The sequence below is a fragment of the Melospiza melodia genome, unplaced genomic scaffold (genome assembly GCF_035770615.1).
Source record: "Melospiza melodia melodia isolate bMelMel2 unplaced genomic scaffold, bMelMel2.pri scaffold_32, whole genome shotgun sequence".
NCBI lineage: Eukaryota > Metazoa > Chordata > Aves > Passeriformes > Passerellidae > Melospiza > Melospiza melodia.
In genome coordinates, this window is record NW_026948638.1 from 4,813,284 (window position 1) to 4,828,288 (window position 15,005).

A 15,005-nucleotide genomic window follows, 5' to 3' on the forward strand; every position below is an offset into this window, starting at 1 on the left:
AATCAATCAGACTCTGTCCATACCCCCACCCCACCATTTCCCCCATCCCAGCCCTGGCACTCAGAGCAGCCTTGTGCAAATCTGAGCTCCCTCCAGCCCAGGCTGCACCTGCAGCTTTCAGCTCCTTGGCTCCAACTCCCACCTGCTTTCCTTGGAGAAGGAGCTGCCTGAGACACAGAGGGATGTTCATTTATTGTCAGCCAACAAAGCCAAGGCAAGCCACAGCTGCATCAAATGCAAAAGTCATTCCTCTGCTGGGTATTAAATCCACATTCTACAGCAGACAGCCTCAGAGCAATGGAAAACACCTTCTGTGCCCAGCACAGATCCCAAGGTCCCCCCAAACCCTTCCTGCCCTGATTCTGCCCAGATTTGCTCTTTGCACACACGAGTCACAGGCTGAAGTCAGGAGCTCCCTCCATGCCCAGGGGCAGGAAATGAGAGAAAGGAGATGAAGAGCTCTCCTGTGCAGAGCCAAGGTCCAAGGGCAGCCCCTGCAGTGGGAACCACAACTCAGCAGGTTTGTGTCCTTTGGTGTCAGGGACTGGTGACACTCAGAGGCACAGAAAGGTTTCTTGCAAACAAACACAAATTAAGTATTTGAACAGTTTAATAACCATCACAGCTCTTTCCTCAGCTCTCTGTGATGTCCCAGCGGTATCTGACATGTCCACCATCCCCAAGAGATTTCTGTACAGGAACAGTTTTAGACAAAGACATAAGGTAATTCTGTGATAGATAAAAACACAATTAAGATGATATTTATTATATATTTATTTGAACTTCAGAAATATTGAGCAATTTCATCCAGCTCAAAGCATGAAGCCAGTCATTGAGAGGCACTTGAATGACCAGAGAGCATCTAGAGGAGGAAAACAGAGAGCAGTAGAAGTACATAGATCCACCTGCTGTAAAGGAAGAGATGTGCTTAGACATGGCCATTTCAACAGAAGAGCTGAAAACACCTGAAGAAAAATGGAGAGGAAGTAATAGACAAAATATTGGTCACACCAGTAGAAGGCAAGATCAGTATTTTTCCTCCTGCCATCTGTACACCTCCAGGAAATTCCTGTTCCAGATGGGAAAACTGTGCCATTTCTTAACAGTACTTAAATGACCCAGATAATAAAGATTTGCTTGTATATTATGAAACTAACAGGTAATAAAAGCTGTGCCCCTATCCAGGCTGACATCAGTTATGTGCCCATGAACAGCCAGTACCACTTGTGCCCTGAGATGCCCAGCTGGGATTGGATCTCTCAGAGAGCACTTGAGGGAGAACAGAGCACCTTGTAAGTTGCAGGTCCCTGATGGCCCTGCAGGGCTCTTGACCCATCATCATCTGCTCTGCTCCAGTCTGAAACAGAGCCCAGCATGGTGTCGGGATCATCAGAGAGCTGAGGTGTGTGCTGGAATTCAATGCCCTCCCCATCCTGCAGCAGCCCTGCATTTCCCTCCTGCAGCCTTGGTCTCCAGCACAGCCATGGAGGCTCTTTGGGCTCAGGACTGTTCCTGCAGCCCCCAAGGGCAGCTGAGCTCTGCCTTTGGCACAGTCAGGCCTGGCCAGCGCAGGCCATGCTGTAGAAGTCCATCCGAAAATCCTTCATTTTTTGCCTCACAATTGTCATGAGAAAAGACTACTGAAGAGTTAAAAGTGCTGAGCCGGTTGGGAAAGAAAGTCTCCTGCTTATCTAGTGTGTTCACAAGTGATGTTTGCAGAACACGCCGTGATGTACTCGAAGGGGGCATGCTGCCCTTTTCTGGACAATTGAACTGGACTTTCTTCCAAACTCCTGACCTGGCTGGACTGAGCTCTGGGGTGGTTCCCCTCCGCTCCATAAGAAGACCCCTCTTGCCTGTCTTCAACCACCGTGACAGACCAACAGAGATGCGAATCCCCTCATCAAGGAACCAAGAACCCCTCTGGCACCCTATTGACACCCCCATGGCACCCCCCTGGCAACCTCCTCCCAGAGACTGGGAAGCATTCGGCCATGAAAACAATGGAATTTCAGTTACCTTCCCCCAACCAAGAACAGTATATATATTGGGGTTCGGCCTGACTGTCCTTTGAGATCTCCCCAAGACGTGTACCAGCGAGTTTCGGCGGCGGGACCCCGAAGACATCACGTTTTGGTAGCTATACCCCATTCCCTGACCTTCTTTCCTCCCTTTTTTCCTTGTTTTACCCTTCTCTTCCCCGGATCCCTTAACCAAATGCATATTTAGCTGTGGTTATAATCAATAAATTGCACCTTGTTGATTTGTTACTGCAAAACCCCTGTGCCTCTTGTTGGTTATTTTTGCACCCAAAAATCATTCGTCACCCGTTTATTTCGGGCGGACCTTCACATAATTGGCGTCACGGACAAGGATTCCAGCAGCCAGTGAGATTTTGCAGGTTTTGTGTAGTTTGTAACCTCTCACAAACTACACACGCCAAAGCCAAATCTCATGCTCGATTGAGCACACAGGCTCCGGAATTGACACAAAAGATTTTTCGGTGCAAAAGCAGGGGAAATTGTTACTGTCATTTCTGTTACTGATTTTACCGGCACGGACACTGACACTGATACTTCTCCTGATCCTGATATTGATGCTGTTACTGATATTGATACTGATACTGATACCGTTGTTGTTGTTGTTGTATTTGAATTGAATCTGAACCTGTTACTGTTGTTTTTGAGGTGAATTTGAACCTGTTAACTGTTTTTTACTGCTGTATTTTGTGTACCTGGACTGTCTAAAAGGGAAGGGGCAGACTTGAAGTAATTAAGCAGTGCCTTTTAGACAGATATTGTCCCTTCACCTACACAGGGAGCGAGGGGCGGCCCAGCGAAGGCTGAGTGGCTTTTTCCCTGTTCTAGGTTCTGGTCCCCTCACAAAGAAAACATTTGTGTGTGCCTGTGTTCATGTGAGTGCGTATCTGTACTGTCTGGGAAGGAAGAGACAAATTTGAAGCAACCTCACAGGGCCTCCCAGACTGATTCTGTCTCTTCAACTACCCAGGGAAGCAAGGGGACAGTGGAAAGGCTGTGTGATTTGTGTAACTTCAGTTAACTCCCTGGTGTAGCTTTGTTCCCCTCACAAAATGACTAAAAACTTCAGTGCAAAAGGTAAAGCTGAATTTTATGCTCTGCTTGCTAAATACAATGCCACACCTTCTCCGAGGGGAGAAGAATGGGCAAACTGCAATTGGCTTAACTTAGAAAATGTTATTGATAGAATATCTTCTTTGCAACATGAAACAAAATTTAAACTGGGCAAAAATAAAACCGTCCTCTGCTCAGTCTTGGGTGCCTGTCTCACAGCAGCCATAGAAACTCGCTTTAAGCAAAAAAGTGAGGAAAATGCTATCATAGACTCCCTCCAAAACCTAGTTGAAATTTTGCAAAAACAATTGGATGAAGAAAGAAATGTAAATAACTTGTTACGGACTGCCCTGAGAGAGGAACATGTTAAAAATTCACAGAACTCTGATTCCTCAAAAGAAACAGAGGAGAAAGAAACTCCTCACACTAGTCAAAATTGTTCTCAAACAGAATTAACCCTGATGAAAAATTGCGGGAAACACTGCTGTAACAACATAAAACCTCTAATTAAAACAGAATACAACTATATCAATAATGAAGATTTTAGCCCGCACAAAACCACTAAAGAAATCCCGTACACTGCTACTGAATTAACAAAACTTGCAAAGCAGTATGGGCTTCGCCCCCAAAAATCTGAAACAGAACACATTTGTCAAGTGTCTCTCACTGGGAGAGATCAGATTCTTTTGTCAGAACAAGAAGCTGGAGGGTGCTGGAGACATGGGGTGTTCCTAACAACAGCAGACAGACGCATCCCATGGTCCCCAAATCAGCACACAGCTCATTGGGCTGAGGGGCTTAACCCCTTGGAAAGGAGAGACCCTTTGGTTGGTATCCTTGACCAACTCCTGGAAAACATTCACAAATCTGGCTGCCTGCAATTGATTCATGAAAAGAAATTAATTCCTGGTTTTGAATCTCCAATCCAATCACCTGTAAAGCCTGAAATTATGACCTCTTTAACTCAAAGGCTTCCGGGAACACTTAAACCTACAGCAATTCTCCTTCAGAAAACCATAGTAGCTCTGTCTCCTATAGAAAGACCAGATAAACTTCTTAGTAACCAGAATGACCCTTTTGTTCCCCTTTATGACTTGCTGAGAAAAAGAATAAAATGGGATTGGACTTCTTCTCAGAAGGAAACATTGCAATTGCTGATTCTTGAAGTGACAGCTCACCAAGCACTGGACCCTATCTATCCTACAGACCCCTTTCAGGTGGAGTGGGGATTTGCCTCCTCACAACTTTCAGTAAACATTTGGCAGCAGGGTCCCGAGGGTCTGACAAAGCCTGTTGGGTTTTATTCCTATGGTTTCAAAGATGCTGAGAAAAGGTACACTACCTGGGAAGGGGTGTTTGTGGTTGGCTTGGCTCCCAGGGAGGTGGAGGAGAACTGGGCAATCCAAGAAACTGGCAGCTTGGGTAGCAGCCAAAATAAACCTGCCTCTGTGACTAAAGCAACCCCTCCTCTCTCCCCCACTTCTGCTAACAGAGAGGAACAGGACAATGCCCAGGTTGGGGAACTGTTAACTGTTTGGAGTATTTTCCAAAGTGAGGGACAGAATTACTTTCTTGTCTGTATTAACACCAAGTCCTATGCTATGTTTATATTTGGGTTGCTCCAGGCTGATGCTTTTAAAAGAGATACAGGAGATAATACTGTTAAAGCAATGCAGGGATGGTTTGGAATTTTCCTAAACCCACAGGAAATTCAATCTGGTAATGTTTCTCACTTTACTGTCAAAAGTGTGCAGGATAGGGCAGAAGGTGAAAAGATTAAATGGACTTCTCACACCTCTTACTATAGATGGGGGGTAAATGAGTGTTCCAAAATCACTGCTTTTTGCCAGACAGCTCCAAGCACAATTCCTTCACTACAGGGAGCAGATGATTTCAAGAACCCAGGGCATTACCCTGGACAACCTGTTTTTGGTGGACCCCCTGCTGCTGTAGGGGAAGTACCACTGCTGTTCAAAACCTCTCTGTGAATTCCATTGTTCTAACCTTTTCTGCCTCTTCGTGGCAGAGTCTGTTGTGTTTACTTTTTCAGAAGAACTCCAAGGGACATGAAGACCTGACAAACCATGATAACACTAGTGATGAATAACAGAAATAATGTTTTTCCTTCCCCTTATGGTAACACCAGGTGATGATATTATACATAACATGTAAATTAATTGAACTTGAATAAATTGGCTGTCACAATTAGAGATTTGACCAAATTACAGCAACTACTGCAGTCATTCTTATTGGCTTTTGCGAACACACCAGTGGCTGCTATCAAGCATATTACCAAATTGGGAAAGAGTGAATGTGGATGATCACAAATTGGTAATTGATGCACTTAGTGCTACACAGAACAATGTTTCCTTAGCCCTCAGCTGTATCCAGGCACAATTGTAGATGCAATCTGTCTCTGCTGCAATTCGAAGAGAGGGCGAGGAAGGCACCTTCCCCACAGAAATTCGGAAAATAATCTGGGACAGTGCCACTGAATTTGAAAGAGAATTCCAATCCTGGTGGAACCTGGTGAACTTTACCTATGATCCCATTTCAAACATAGCCACTGCTTTTGTCCTAACCATACGCAATGCCTCTGTACATTTGGTCTTCCCTGTTATTGCATTAGGATTAAACCATGACGGAGCTGTTCTCTATCCTACTGAACATAGGGGATGGGCCCGTCAGGTTGATGACAAATGGCAAACTGTTAACCTGGAAACTTGTGTTGTCCGAGAACAACAAGAGTTCATCTGTGAAAGCAATGCAATCATAGATCAAATATTTGTTTAGACGTAGAGCAAAATATCTGTCATTTCAAGATTCGTTCACATGAGGATACCCAGACAGCTCTTATATACATAGGCAATGGCTGTGCATGCTTTAGAACGACATGTGATTCTGTCTTTGTAGAAGATGTTGTGGTAGATGCAAAGAATCATTCAAATTTTTGTGCTTGTAACTTTACTAAGATAGTAGAACGCGATTTCTCTTATGAAGCTCCAGTTACTTCTCACCACCTACTGCAATCCAACTACACGCTGATCCAGAAGCTGATGCCCACTCCTATCGGAATGAACCTCACCCTCGTGAGACAACTATTGCTCCATCAGGACCTGATGGACATCCTCGAGAAAATCAAGGAGAGCGGACAGAAGACCCTGGTGACTGTTCATCACACTGTGAAACAAATACACCGGGTTATGGAGAGGGCAAAGCAGGATGTTGAGCATAGGTGGTGGGATACTCTTTTTGGGTGGTCACCTACTGCCACAGGTGTTCTGAACAGTGTGTGCCATCCAATTGTTGTTCTTTTGATCCTAGTTACGCTTGGCTTTATCTTGTCAGCAGCCCTATTCATTTTGAATTGGAGAATGATGAAAAAGCTTAAGAGACTGTCAGCTGTAGTCAATGCACACCGCTTAGCTGATGTACTCGATACAATAGATGTCCCCAAAACACTTGATACGAAACAGCTATGAATCAAGCATATGTGCCCTAGAACAACTTCTTAAATATCAAGTGTGACTTACAGAAAGTTACTTTACTTCTTAGAAAATAATTTTAAAAGACGATGATAATATTATGATTTGTTTGTTGTGATTTGTTTTAATCATTTTGAAATTGTTAAATGATATTGCTTTAACTGATAAATATTTTTTGAAATTGTTAAAATTATCATAATTTTTGAAATTGTTATAACAAATAACCACGTGTGAAGTTGTTATGATGATCAATATTAATTATGTTTATGTTTATTGGTTCCCCTTTTCCCTCTTTCTTTTCCTTCTCTTCCCCTTTTATCCCCTCTCTCCTGTCATCCCTACTTTTCCGGGGTTATGCTACCGACATGCAACGAGTTTCAAAGACACTCTAGAGCTCTGCTGATGAAGATTCCTCAAGACAATCGTGAGTCACGGGGTCGTGTAGAAGTCCATCCGAAAATCCTTCATTTTTTGCCTCACAATTGTCATGAGAAAAGACTACCGAAGGGTTAAAGCTGCTAAGCCGGTTGGGAAAGAAAGTCTCCTGCTTATCTAGTGTGTTCACAAGTGATGTTTGCAGAACACGCCATGCTGTACTCGAAGGGGGCATGCTGCCCTTTTCTGGACAATTGAACTGGACTTTCTTCCAAACTCCTGACCTGGCTGGACTGAGCTCTGGGGTGGCTCCTACCCCGCTCCATGAGAAGACCCCTCTTGCCTGTCTTCAACCACCGTGACAGACCAACAGAGATGCGAATCCCCTCATCAAGGAACCAAGAACCCCTCTGGCACCCTATTGACACCCCCATGGCACCCCCATGGCACCCCCATGGCACCCCCCTGGCAACCTCCTTCCAGAGACTGGGACTGTACTCCCTCCACACTCAGGGAGGGGGAAAACTTAACGTACATGTGAGCATTCGGCCATGAAAACAATGGACTTCTCCCCTCCATGGAAACCTAATTTCAGTTACCTTCCCCCAACCAAGAACAGTATATATATTGGGGTTCGGCCCAACTGTCCTTTGAGATCTCCCCAAGACGTGTACCAGTGAGTTTCGGCGGCGGGACCCCGAAGACATCACGTTTTGGTAGCTATACCCCATTCCCGGACCTCCTTTCCTCCCTTTTTCCTTGTCTTACCCTTCTCTTCCCTGGATCCCTTAACCAAACGCATATTTAGCTGTGGTTATAATCAATAAATTGTACATTGTTGATTTGTTACTGCAAAACCCCTGTGCCTCTTGTTGGTTATTTTTGCACCCAAAAATCATTCGTCACCCGTTCATTTTGGGCGGACCTTCACACCAGTCTATGCCCAGGTGGCTACTAATCTGTTGCACTATCTTGGAAATGAAATGTGATCCTCTATCTGAGGATATTGTGGCTGGAACTCCGAAGTGCGGTATTATTTCTTGTAATAATACTCTGGTCACTTCTCGAGCTTTGACAGTTCTGGTGGGGAACGCTTCCGGCCACCCTGAAAATGTGTCTGTCAATACCAGCAAATACCGATACCCCCCTTTCCTTGTGAGTTCTGAAAAGTCAATTTGCCACTGCTGTCCAGGCCCATGGCCTCTCCCACTCTGACCGAGTTTCGGTCTGGGGGTATTTTTGGGATTAGTCTGGAGGCAAAGATCACACTGTCGGGTCACCTGAGTAATAGTGGCATATAAATTCCTAGCAACAATTCTTTCAATCAGGTATGTGTATAGGGCATTTATTCCCCCAGTGCGTTTTCTGGTGTTCTTCCCTTACTAGTGACCACAATAAATGGGAAGGGATTACCAGTTTCTTTTCAATGGTAGCCCACCCTTCTTGGTTATACGTCCCTTTTTGATCTTCAATTAATTTCCTATCTCTCTTGTTGTATTCTGGCTTACCTTCAAGGGAGATTTGTCCATCTGGAATAAGGACTCCTTCAGTAGCTACCTCACCTTTTGCTGCTTCTTTTGCCTCTCTATCCACCAGCTCATTTCCTTCTTCCAATTCTGAGCTCACTTTTTGGTGTGCCTTAATGTGCATAATTGCTACCTTTTCAGGCAGCTGAACTGCTTCCAGCAGCTGGATTATCTCTTGTGCATGTTTGATGTTCTTTCCCTGTGAGGTAAGCAGTCCCCTCTCCTTCCAGATGGCCCCATGTGCATGTACAACTCCAAATGCATACCTCGAGTCTGTGTAGATGTTTATTCTCCTCCCTTTTGCCCTTTTCAAGGCACAGGTCAGGGCAATTATCTCAGCCTTCTGCGCGGAGGAACCTGTTGGTAAGAGTCCAGACTCCATTACCTCTCTGCAGATGGTCACTGCATACCCAGCATGTCGCTTCCCATTGGCAACATAGCTGCTCCTGTCAGTGAACCAGGTCTCTGCATCATCCAGAGGGGTATCCTTTAAGTCTGGGTGGCTCGAGTAGGTAGCTTCAATGGTCTCCAGGCAATCATGGTGTACTGCTTCTCCTTGGTTTCCACTGAGAAAGGAAGCTGGGTTGACAATATTAGTCACCACGATCTCTACATCATCTTGCTCTACCATGATGGCCTGGTATTTCAGAAACCTCTGTGGTGAAAGCCAGTGGCCACCCTTTACTTCCAGTACTGCGGACACTGTGTGGGACACTAGCACAGTCAATTTTTGTCCCAGAGTAAACTTGCGTGCCTCTTGAATGTTCAGCACAACTGCTGCTACAGCTCTGAGGCAACCTGGCCATCCTTTGGCTGTTGCATCTAGCTGCTTAGAGAGGTAAGCAACTGCCCTCCGGTATGGACCCAAGTCCTGAGCCAGTATTCCCAGGGCAATTCCCTGTTTCTCATGGGAAAATAGGAAGAATGGTTTACTCACATCTGGAAGTCCCAGAGCTGGAGCTGACATGAGAGCATTCTTCAGCTGGTGAAAGGCCCGTGTTGCTTCTTTTGTCCACTGGAGATCTCTGCTTCCATTGGCAATCAGAGCATAGAGGGGTCTGATGAGCAGTCCATAATTATAAACCCACAGCCGGCACCATCCTGCCATGCCTAAGAAGGTTCGGAGCTCTTTTATGGTCTGGGGTTTTGGGGTTTGGCATATGGCTTCCTTGCGAGCCTGCCCTAAAGTCCGTTGCCCAGCACTCACCTCGTACCCCAGGTAGATAACTTTCTGTTTCACTACCTGTGCCTTTTTCTTGGATACTCTGTATCCTTGGAGTCCTAGGAAATTCAAAAGGCTTACCGTCCAGGCCACACATGCTTCCCTCGTCCGAGTGGCCACTAGAAGGTCATCCACATACTGCAAAAGCCTTCCTTCTTCCTGTGGAGCTTCCCAGGACTCCAGATCCTTTGCAAGTTGCTCCCCGAACAAAGTAGGGGAATTTTTCCAGCCTTGGGGTAGTCTGGTCCATGTGAGCTGGGTTTTGTGCCCACTTTTAGGGCTTTCCCATTTGAATGCAAAGATTTTTTGGCTGGCTTCATGGATGGGGAGGCAAAAGAAGGCATCCTTTAAATCTAAAACAGTAAACCAGGTTAGTTCAGGTGTTAGGCAAGTTAATAAAGTGTATGGATTGGCTACCACCGGATACAGATCTTCTGTTATTTTATTGACAGCCCTCAAATCCTGTACTATCCGGTATGACCCATCAGATTTCCAAACAGGTAAAATTGGAGTATTGAAATCAGATTGGCATTCTTTCAGTAATCCTAACCGCAGAAAATTTTCGATTATTGGGCTGATTCCTTTCCTATCCTCTTTCTTTAGGAGGTACTGCTTGATTCTCACTGGTTGCGCCCCCTCCTTGAGTTTGATTACTATGGGGAAGGCATTTTTCACCCTCCCTGGCACATCAGAGGCCCATACCCCAGGAAATACCTGACCTAGTATTTCTTCATCACTTTCTTCCTTAATGCCAATAGCTGTCAGAGTTAAACTTAATACCTCCATGTACTTTTGATCATTCACCTCCAGAGTAATTTCCCCATTTTTGAATGTAATGGTTGCTTGTAATTGTTCCAATAAATCTCTCCCTAAAAGTGCTTAATTCACCAAATTAGGCATGTACAAGAATTTATGAATACTCTATTGTTTTATCAATTTATACTTCAAAGGTTTACAAAAATATGCCCTTTCAGACTGGCTAGTTGCTCTTTGCACTACAACATAATCATTTTCTACAGGTACTAAAGCTTTATTTAAGACTGAATATGTAGCTCTTGTTTCAACTAAAAATCCTACTCTTTTCTTCTCTTAGCTTCATTGTTATGGATCTGCTGGCGTAGAATCCCCCGGTCCTCTTCAGTTGTTTTGTACGTGTGCAGCTATCTGTTGGTCACTCCTTCTTCGTTCTGGGCATTGGCTTTTCTAGTGACTAATTCTTTTGCAGATTGCACACTGGTTCTTGCTCAGCTGAGGTGGTCTTTGTCTTGGCGGTCTCTGGTTGTATTTCTTCTGCTTTTCTTCTTGTACTACTGCCACTAACTTTTTCATTCTTTGTTTATATCTTTCTTCTTGGTTACTAAATACTCTCTAGGCTTCTTCTAACAAGGCTTCAAGATTCTTCTCATCTGGTCTCTGAATTTTCTGAAGTTTATGCCTGATATCTCTAGCAGACTGCTTTAAAAATGTATTAACTAGTTGATTTGTCCCTATCTCAGACTCCAGATCTAATGATGTATGACGACGCATAGTATTCCTTAAACGCTCTAGAAATTCAGATGGAGTCTCAGAACGCTTCTGCTTAAGGGAATATAAGGCAGACCAGTTTATGGTTTTTGGAATAGCTCTTTCTACTCCTGTTGCTATCTACTCTTGATACTCTGCTAATTTCTTTACCTCTGCCGACACATTAGGATCTCATTCTGGGTCTTGGAGGGGGAAATGTTCTTTCACATCTAGCTGTGTGGCTTTACAGTAATCTTCTGCCAAATTCTCTGCTGTCTTTAGGATCAGCTGTTTCTCTGTTTCAGTGAAAGCATCTAGTAGTAGCTGGATGTCAGCCCAGTCTGGATTGTGTTGTTTGATAACATATCATAGGCATTTGGCAGTGAGTATCAGGTCAACACAATAATTCTTCGCAATCTTTTCTCATGCTTCTAAATCAAGGGTGGTAAATGGCACTTTAATCATTAATTTGGCTCCTTCTGGTCCCACTGCCTGTCGCAGAGGGGCCTGTAGCACTACTTGCTTCTTAGTTCTAGATGCAACTGGACTCCCACGGGTGGGGTGGGTTCTAGTAGATGTGCTTTCTCTACTTGAGTCCTCCTCCTTTTTGGGGAAGTACTCTTCCTCTTCATCTTCAGTTTCAGCTTCAACTTCTCTAACCTCCCCCCCTCAGGGAGGAGGTGGAGGAGCTTTCACTCACTCAAATGTGTCTCGTTCTTGCTCCTCAGAACGATAGACCTTATCTGATCTCATACACCATTGTCCTATACTGCATGCTGAACAACAGCGTTTGATTTGCATTCTCTTTGCCTTGTTATCTTTTTCAAGGGCTAAGACCAGTAGGTCTGAGGGTGATTTAATCTCACAGTCTTTTTGCTACTCTTGGTGATTTCTTAAAAGAAAAACTTATCAGCATACGAGACCTCATGTCATTTACTTTCTCGTCTTAAAAACAACATTAACTGCAGTAAAGTATTATAGTCTAGGGTTCCAGTGGGTGGCCACTTTGCTCTGTCTTCTAACTTGTATAAGGGTTATTAGTGTGTGCAATACTGGATTAGGATTTTTTTATTCTCAGAGCTCCCCCAGCTAGTGACTTCTTTCTAGTGGGCTAAGATGCACCCTAAGGGGTTGGCCTGTGGAACTTTTTTGCTCTGGTTAGTTCTCATTATTTCCTTCTTGCCCTATCTCGCTCCCACCCAAACCTCTTTTCAGAGGACTTCACAGTAGCTTCTCAATCTTCCTCCCACACACTCCAAGTGGCAGGTATCAGATGCGATTTCCCACACACAAGTTTTAAGATCTTAGCCTCTGAATCAGCTTGATCAGAAACTTCTAATCTACACTTGGGGCACGTGCTCTGTCGCTTGTTAGAACAGCAATACCAGTGTTTCTCACAAACTATACACTGTAATAATACTTACGCAGCGTGCCAGCCCCTTGATGTACCAAAGGCTACTTGAAATTTTTCGCAAAGGCAAGCTATTCTATTTATTACAGGGAGCTCTAAATCTTTTACGGCAAGTTGTTCTCAGTCTAGACTTACAAGAGTGTTAGCTGAAGTCTGGTAGAGTTTTTTTAAATTAATTTCTTCATCTCCCCTATCTATCCAATAATCTACCGGATTCACAAACTCTCAGGGGTCGAGTCTAAACCACTGAGGCAGAGGAACCCCTCGGGTTCGTCTAGCGACGGTGAAAGTATGCACAACTTACACTACAATTTACTACTTTTACTCAATAAACGTCTTCACCTACGCTTTTCTACAGTTTACTCTGTTTTCTCTGTCGGGCGCTCCCCGCCCCCAAAGCCTGCCTTGGCCGGTGTTTACTCAGCTTCTTCAGCGGCAGGTAGGACTTCCTCCCCCCGTGCAGTAGAGCACTATGGATCTACTCTCTTTTATACAACATACACTTTATACACTTGCACAATTACAAATACAGCGCGCCGATCACTCAATGCAACATACAGCAACACAGTGTCTGGACACCACTCACACACACACAAAGAAAACATACGCGGGTTCAGCTCTACCCTATCAGAACAATGAACCTTAATACACGCATACACGGGTTCACCCAGCTCACCCCCAGAGCTGCTGGCGGTTCCGCTCTATCCGAACGATGAACCCCGTCTCTAATACAGCTGCTCTATCAGCTGAACCCAGACATCTCTGGGTGGTTTACTCCTTTGCTCTCCTTCCTCTCCCCCAGGGGCCCCTCAGTACATACTGTATCTTCCTCCGCAGGCCAGCAGGTCCTTGTCTGTCCCAGCAGGAGGCAAGTCGAGAGGAGCGGAGCCTCCTCCAGGAAAATCTTGGGGCGGGCCTAGGAGTCCATCGGTCCCCCCCTGTCCCTGTGGGGGCAGAGATGGAGACGGAAAGTATCTCTTTCTCCTGCCTGGCTCACCAAGAATGTTTTGCAGAGAAAAGAAGAAACCTCACAACTTTGTAAAAGTTGTAAAGCCCGGTATGCTTTAATTACGATGCACGCTGGACGCAAGTCCCCATAAAGGCAAGCATACCTCTGAAGACCTCGGGTCTTCTTTTATCTCCCTTCTAAATGCATATGCATGCAGTTTCAAAATAAGTTCATACATATTCATTCTGCGTGACATTTAGCACCAGTTCTTCTTTATCAAAAAAATTTCTAAGTCTAAAACAGATTAACTTTGTAGTCATTTCTGTTTTTCTTTCTCTATCTCTTTATTGTCTCTAAAATTCAGCTTTTCTTTCAACTTTAGCCCCACAGACCCCTCACCTCTTCCAAACACTTCACCTAATTCAAAATAAATTCCTACTCTGTCTCAATCTCACACCTTTGCTCTGGCTCAGTGCAGAACTGCAGGATTGCAGGCGCTTCCTCCCAGAGCTGCGTGAGGCACTGGCTCCTGCAGATGTGCCCTGCCAAGCTGTCCCTGCCTCACACTGGCCTCGCTTCCCTGGCACAATTGCTGGGCCTGAAGGAGCTGCCCTGTGCTCCAGCCTGCCGAGCAGCCCGGCTCCCTGCCCCGGTGCCCAGAGTGCTGCACACACTGCTGGCCTTTGCCAGGAGTTGCAGGGCAGCCGGCAGAAGAGGAGGAATCCTCAGGCAGCCCAGCGGCCTGCGGCTGCCCTTGGCCTTTCTCTGCTCCTGGGTGTAGAAGTCCATCCGAAAATCCTTCATTTTTTGCCTCACAATTGTCATGAGAAAAGACTACCGAAGGGTTAAAGCTGCTAAGCCGGTTGGGAAAGAAAGTCTCCTGCTTATCTAGTGTGTTCACAAGTGATGTTTGCAGAACACGCCATGCTGTACTCGAAGGGGGCATGCTGCCCTTTTCTGGACAATTGAACTGGACTTTCTTCCAAACTCCTGACCTGGCTGGACTGAGCTCTGGGGTGGCTCCTCCCCCGCTCCATGAGAAGACCCCTCTTGCCTGTCTTCAACCACCGTGACAGACCAACAGAGATGCGAATCCCCTCATCAAGGAACCAAGAACCCCTCTGGCACCCTATTGACACCCCCATGGCACCCCCATGGCACCCCCCTGGCAACCTCCTTCCAGAGACTGGGACTGTACTCCCTCCACACTCAGGGAGGGGGAAAACTTAACGTACATGTGAGCATTCGGCCATGAAAACAATGGACTTCTCCCCTCCATGGAAACCTAATTTCAGTTACCTTCCCCCAACCAAGAACAGTATATATATTGGGGTTCGGCCCAACTGTCCTTTGAGATCTCCCCAAGACGTGTACCAGTGAGTTTCGGCGGCGGGACCCCGAAGACATCACGTTTTGGTAGCTATACCCCATTCCCGGACCTC

At 45.4% G+C, this 15,005-nt stretch overlaps 1 long non-coding RNA gene across 1 annotated transcript; it reads right to left on the reverse strand.

Moving 5' to 3' along the window:
- Positions 1-750: 750 nt before the first annotated feature.
- Positions 751-13,562, reverse strand: LOC134434169 (uncharacterized). The gene is made up of 2 exons (XR_010031815.1): positions 13,435-13,562; positions 751-965 (listed from the first exon to the last, which is right to left on the reverse strand). It is a non-coding gene; the product is annotated as an uncharacterized LOC134434169 (long non-coding RNA).
- Positions 13,563-15,005: the final 1,443 nt, after the last annotated feature.